Raw genomic sequence first — 6,042 nt, 5'->3', positions numbered from 1 at the left:
TTATTCATTCACAACTGTGTGGTTTTACAGACATGTACATACACATAACACCTCATTATGTTGGAATTAATCTACTTGGCAATATCACCTACTTGGAACATAACTAAGTTAAAAGAATAAACCCATAAATTTTTAAAGGCCTTTAAGGAACTCCATACAAAAATAGTTGTTACAGACTTATAAACTAAAGCTCAGAAGTAGAATGGTGCATAAGCAAAAGCACAGAATATCTCATTTGAGCTATTCATTCATTCACAAATATCTATCAGGTGCCATTATGCCAGGCAATATTCTAGGTAACAGAAATATTCAGAGTGAGGGGGTGGGACAAGATGGCAGAGGAGTAGGAGACCTAAATATCATTGGATCCCAGGAGTTCAACTAGATAATTATCAAACAATTCTGAACACCTACAAACTCAACAGGAGATGAAAAGAAGAAGAACAGCAATTCTAGGAACAGAAAAGTGACCAATTTCTGGAAGGCACTAAATACAATGGCACTAAATTTATATCTCTCAATAGTTACCCTGAATGTAAATGGGCAAAATGTCCCATCAAAAGACACAGAGTATCAGAATGGATTTCAACAAGGAAATAAAGTCTTTATTTTTTTTAAAATTTTTATTTATTTTTTTTGAGAGAGACAGAGAGAGAATAAGAAAGAGTGTGAGCATGAGAAGGGGGAGGGTCAGAGGGAGAAGCAGACTCCCTACTGATGTGGGAGCCTGATGTGGAACTTGATTCCAAGACTCCAGGATCATGACCTGAGCCAAAGGCAGTCACTTAACCAACCGAGCCACCCAGGCACCCCAAAATAAAGGATTTAAATAACACACTTTTCCAGATGGACATCACAGATTTATTTAGCTCATTCCATCCCAAAATAACAAAATACACATTCTTCTCTAGTACACATGGAACATTCTCCAGAATAGATCACATCCTGGGTCATAAGTAAGGTCTCAGTTCGTACCAAAAGATTGGGATCATTCCCTGCTTCAGACTATAATGCTCGGACACTAGAACTCAATCACAAGAGGAAAGTTGGAAAGAACTCAAATACAAGGAGTTAAAGAGCAGCCTACTAAAGAATGAATGGATCAACCAGAAAACTAAGAAGAATTTTTAAAATTCATGAAAACGAAGACATGACTGTTCAAAATCTTTGGGACACAGCAAAGAGAGTCCTGAGAGAAAAGTATATAGCAATACAAGCCTTTCTCAAGAAAGAAGAAAGGTCTCCAGTACACAACCTAACCCTACACCTAAAGGAGCTGGAAGAACAGAAAAAAAAAAAAAAAGAAAAAAGAAAAAAAAGGCCTAAACCCAGCAGGAGAATAAAAATAAAAATAATAAAGATCAGGGCAGAAATCAATGAAATAGAAACCAAAAGAATAATAGAACAAATCAATTAAACTAGGTGCTGGTTCTTTGAAAGAATTAATAAGATTGAAAAATCTCTGGTCAGACTTCTCCAAAAGAAAAGATCCAAATCAGTAAAATCATGAATGAAAGAGATCACAACCAACACCAAAGAAATACAAACAATTATAAAAATATATTATGAGCAACTATATGCCAGCAAATTTGACAATCTGGAAGAAATGGATGCATTCCTAGAGACATGTAAACTACCAAAACTGAACGTGGAAGAAAAAAAAAAAAAAAAAACTGAACAGACCCATAACCATTAAGGAGATGGAAGCAGTCATCAAAAATCTCCCAACAAACAAGAGCCCAGGACCAGAGAACTTACCAGGGGAATTCTACCCAAACATTTAAAGAATTAATACGTATTCTCCTGAAACTGTTCCAAAAAATAGAAATGGAAGGAAAACTTCCAAACTCATTTTATGAGGCCAGAATTACCTTAATCCCAAAACTGGACAAAGACCCCATCAAAAAGGAGAATTATAAAAGAGAGAGAGAGAGAGAGAGAGAGACAGAGAATTACAGACCAATATCCCTGATAAAGACGGATGCAAAAATTATCACCAAAATACTAACCAATAGGATCCAACAGTACATTAAAAGGATTATTCTCCTTGACCAAGTGGGATTTATTCCTGGACTGCAAGCTTGATTCAATGCCCACAAATCAATGTGATACAATACACTAATAAAAGAAAGAACAAGAACCTTATGATACTCTCAATGGATGCTGAAAAAGCATTTGACAAAGTACAGCATCCTTTCTTGATCAAAACTCCTCACATTGTAGGGATAAATGGTACATACATCAATATCATAAAGTCATCTGTGAAAAACCCACAGCGAATATCATTCTCAATGGGGAAAAACTGAGAGCTTTCCCCCTAAGGTCAGGAACAAGGCAAGGCTGTTCACTATCACCACTACTATTCAACATAGCACTAGAATTTCTATCCTCAGCGATCAGACAACAAAAAGAAACAAAAGGCATCCAAATTGGCAAAGAAGTCAAATTATCACTCTTTGTAGACAATGTTATACTTTCTGTAGAAAAACCAAAAGATTCTACCCTAAAATTGCTAGAATTCATCCAGAAATTCCATTAAGTGGCAGGATATAAAATCAACGCACAGAAATCACTTGCATTTGTGCAACAAATGTTGCTGTTGTCATAGCAACAATGTGACAATAGAGAAGTTAAGGAGATTAAGGAGTCCATCCCATGTAGAATTGCACCCAAAACCATAAGATTCTTAGGAATCCATCTAACCAATGAGACAAAGGACCTGTACTCAGAAAAATATATAATAGTCATGAAAGAAATGGAGGAAGACACAATGAAGTGGAAAAACATTCCAGGCTCATGGATTGGAAGAACAAATATTGCCAAAATATCTATGCTCCCTAGAACAAGCCAAAGAGTCCATGCAATCCCTACCAAAATACCATCCACATTTTTCACAGAACTGGAATAAATAATCCCAAAATTTGTATGGAAGCAGAAAAGACCCTGAATAGCCAAACGGATGTTGAAAAAACCAAAGCTGGTGGCAACCCAATTGCAAACTTCAAGTTCTATTACAAAGCTGTAATCATCAAGACAGTATGGTACTGGCATAAAAACAGGCCCACAGATCAATGGAACAGAATAGAGAAACCAGAAATGGACCCTCAACTCTAGGGTCAACTAATCTTCTTCAAAGCAGGAAAGACTATCCAATGGAAAAACAAAGTGTCTTCAATAAATGCTGCTGGGAACATGGGATGGCCACATACAGAAGAATGAAACTGGACCATTTCCTTATAAGATACACAAAAATTAGACTCCAAATGGATGAAAGACCTCAATGTGAGATAGGAATTCATCCAAATCCTTGAGGAAAACAGAGGCAGCAACCTCTTTGACCTCAGCCACAGCAAGTTCTTGCTAGACATGTCTCCAAAGGCAAGGGATACAAAATCAAAAATGAATTGTTGGGATTTCATCAAGATAGAAACTTTTGCACAGCAAAGAAACAGTCAACAAAACCAAAAGACAATAAACAGAATTAAAGAAGATATTTTCAAATGACATATCAGATAAAGGGCTGGTATCCAAAATCTAGAAAGAACTTATCAAACTCAACACCCACAGAACAAAAAATTTAATCAAGAAATAGACCAAAGACATGAACAGACATTTCTCCAAAGAAGACATCCAAATGATCAAGAAACACATAAAAAAGTGCTCAACATGCCTCAAAATTAGGGAAATAGAAATCAAAACTATAATGAGATACCACCTTATACCAGTTTGAGCGGTTAAAATTAACCAGACAGGAAACAAGTGTTGGCAAGGTTGTGGAGAAGAGAACCTTCTTACACTCTTGGTGGGAATGTAAGCTGGTGCAGTCACTCTGGAAAATAGTACGGAGGTTCCTCAATAAGTTGAAGAGCTATGCTACAACCCAGCAATTGCACTCCCGGGTATTTACAGCAATGATATAGATGGATATAGATGTAGTGAAAAGAAGGGCTACCTGCACCCCAATGTTCATAGCAGCAATGTCCACAATAGCCAAATTGTGGGAAAGGCCTAGATGTCCCTCAACAGATGAACAGATAAAGAAAATGTGGTCCATAGATACAATGTAATATTAATAATCAATCAGAAAGGATGAATACCCACCATTCACCTTGTCAAGGATGGAACTGGAGGGTATTATGCTGAGTGAAATAAGTCAAGCAGAGAAAGACAATTATTATATGGTTTCACTCATACATGGAACATAAGTAATAGAGCAGAGGACCACAGGGGAAGGAGGGAAAACTGAATGGGAAGAAATCAGAGAGGGAGACAAACCATAAGAGACTCTGGAGTCCAGGAAACAAATAGGGTTATAGAAGGGAGGGGGTTGGGGGGACGGAGTAGCTGAATGACAGGTATTAAAGAGGGCACATGTGATGAGCACTGGATGTTACAGGCAATCACTGAATCACTGAACACTACATTAAAATCAAAACCATAATGAGATATCATCTCACACCAGTCAGAATGGCTAAAATTAACAAGTCAGGGAATGACAGATGCTGGCAAGGATGTGGAGAAAGGGGAACCATCCTACACTGTTGGTGGGAATGCAAGCTGGTGCAACCACTCTGGAAAACAGCATGGAGGTTCCTCAAAATGTTGAAAGTAGAACTACCCTACGACCCAGCAATTGCACTACTGAGTATTTACCCTAAAGATACAAACGTAGTGATCCAAAGGGGCACATGCACCCGAATGTTTATAGCAGCAATGTCTACAATAACCAAACTATAGAAAGAACCTAGATGTCCATCAACAGATGAATGGATAAAGAAGATGTGGTATATATACACAATGGAATACTATGCAGCCATCAAAAGAAATGAAATCTTGCCATTTGCGATGATGTGGATGGAACTAGAGGGTATCATGCTTAGCAAAATAAGTCAATCAGAGAAAGACAACTATCATATGCTCTCCCTGATATGAGGAAGTGGAGATGCAACATGGAGGGTTAAGGGGATAGGAGAAGAATAAATGAAACAAGATGGGATTGGGAGGGAGACAAACCATAAGTGACTCTTAATCTCACAAAACAAACTGAGGGTTGCTGGGGAGAGGGGGGTGAGGTTATAGACATTGGGGAGGGTATGTGCTATGGTGAGTGCTGTGAAGTGTGTAAACCTGGCGATTCACATACCTGTACCCCTGGGGATAAAAATATATGTTTATAAAAAATTTTAAAAATTTTTAAAAATCTACTGATATACTGATGTTGGCTAATGAATTTAAATTTTTAAAATTAAATTACATTAAATTAAAGTAAAAAATAAAAAATAAAACCAAGATAGAAACCGTACATAACCCAGAGGGCTCCATGCTCTTGGAGGCTGAGCTAGTGGCCATGGTCAAGACCTCTGGCAGTCAGGGGTCTGGATGTCTGAAAGGTGGCTCAGTGCACCCTTGACCCTGAAGCCCTATGGTCGTGGCAAGGTGCAGGGACTGGGAGAAAGACCCAACCAGAGTCCATTCTGCCTCCACAGATCAGCAGGACCATTCCCAGCCCTACCAGGCAGTGTCTGTCTAGAACCAGGAAGAAAACCTTTTCCCTCAACTGTTCTTTTTTAAGATGGTTGCTCAGCATTGACACAGAAAAACATGTGACATAAAACTGGGCCTGTTCACTGCTACAAATGACCCAGAAGCTATCAAAATGTAGTGACCACAAAGAGAGGACTGTGTGTCCCCAGGTAGGCCTCCTGTGGGCAGATACAGCTGGGGGCCCTGGACATGCCCATGTGGATAGTGGTGGGCTCCATGGTCTGTCTTGAGGGGACAGAAGTAAGAACATGACCTGACAACTCTGTTCAGGACAGCATTCCCTGATGGAGATGGGGACAGCCCCCCATGAGTTCTGGATGTCCTGGCGATTCTTGGGTACTGTCACAAATATCAGCTTCTCCATGAAGGTGGGGGTAGAACAAACCAGTCACCATGGGTCCCACAGGTCCTCCAGATAACAGCCTAGGAGCTGTGGGCCCCACAGGTCCTCTGGAAACAGCCTCTCATGAGTCCTGTATGTCCTGTTGATTCTTGAGC

The sequence above is a fragment of the Mustela lutreola genome, chromosome 13, assembly GCF_030435805.1.
Source record: "Mustela lutreola isolate mMusLut2 chromosome 13, mMusLut2.pri, whole genome shotgun sequence".
Taxonomy (NCBI): domain Eukaryota; kingdom Metazoa; phylum Chordata; class Mammalia; order Carnivora; family Mustelidae; genus Mustela; species Mustela lutreola.
The sequence above is the reverse complement of the archived record's forward strand: the minus strand, read 5'-3'. Positions refer to the sequence as shown.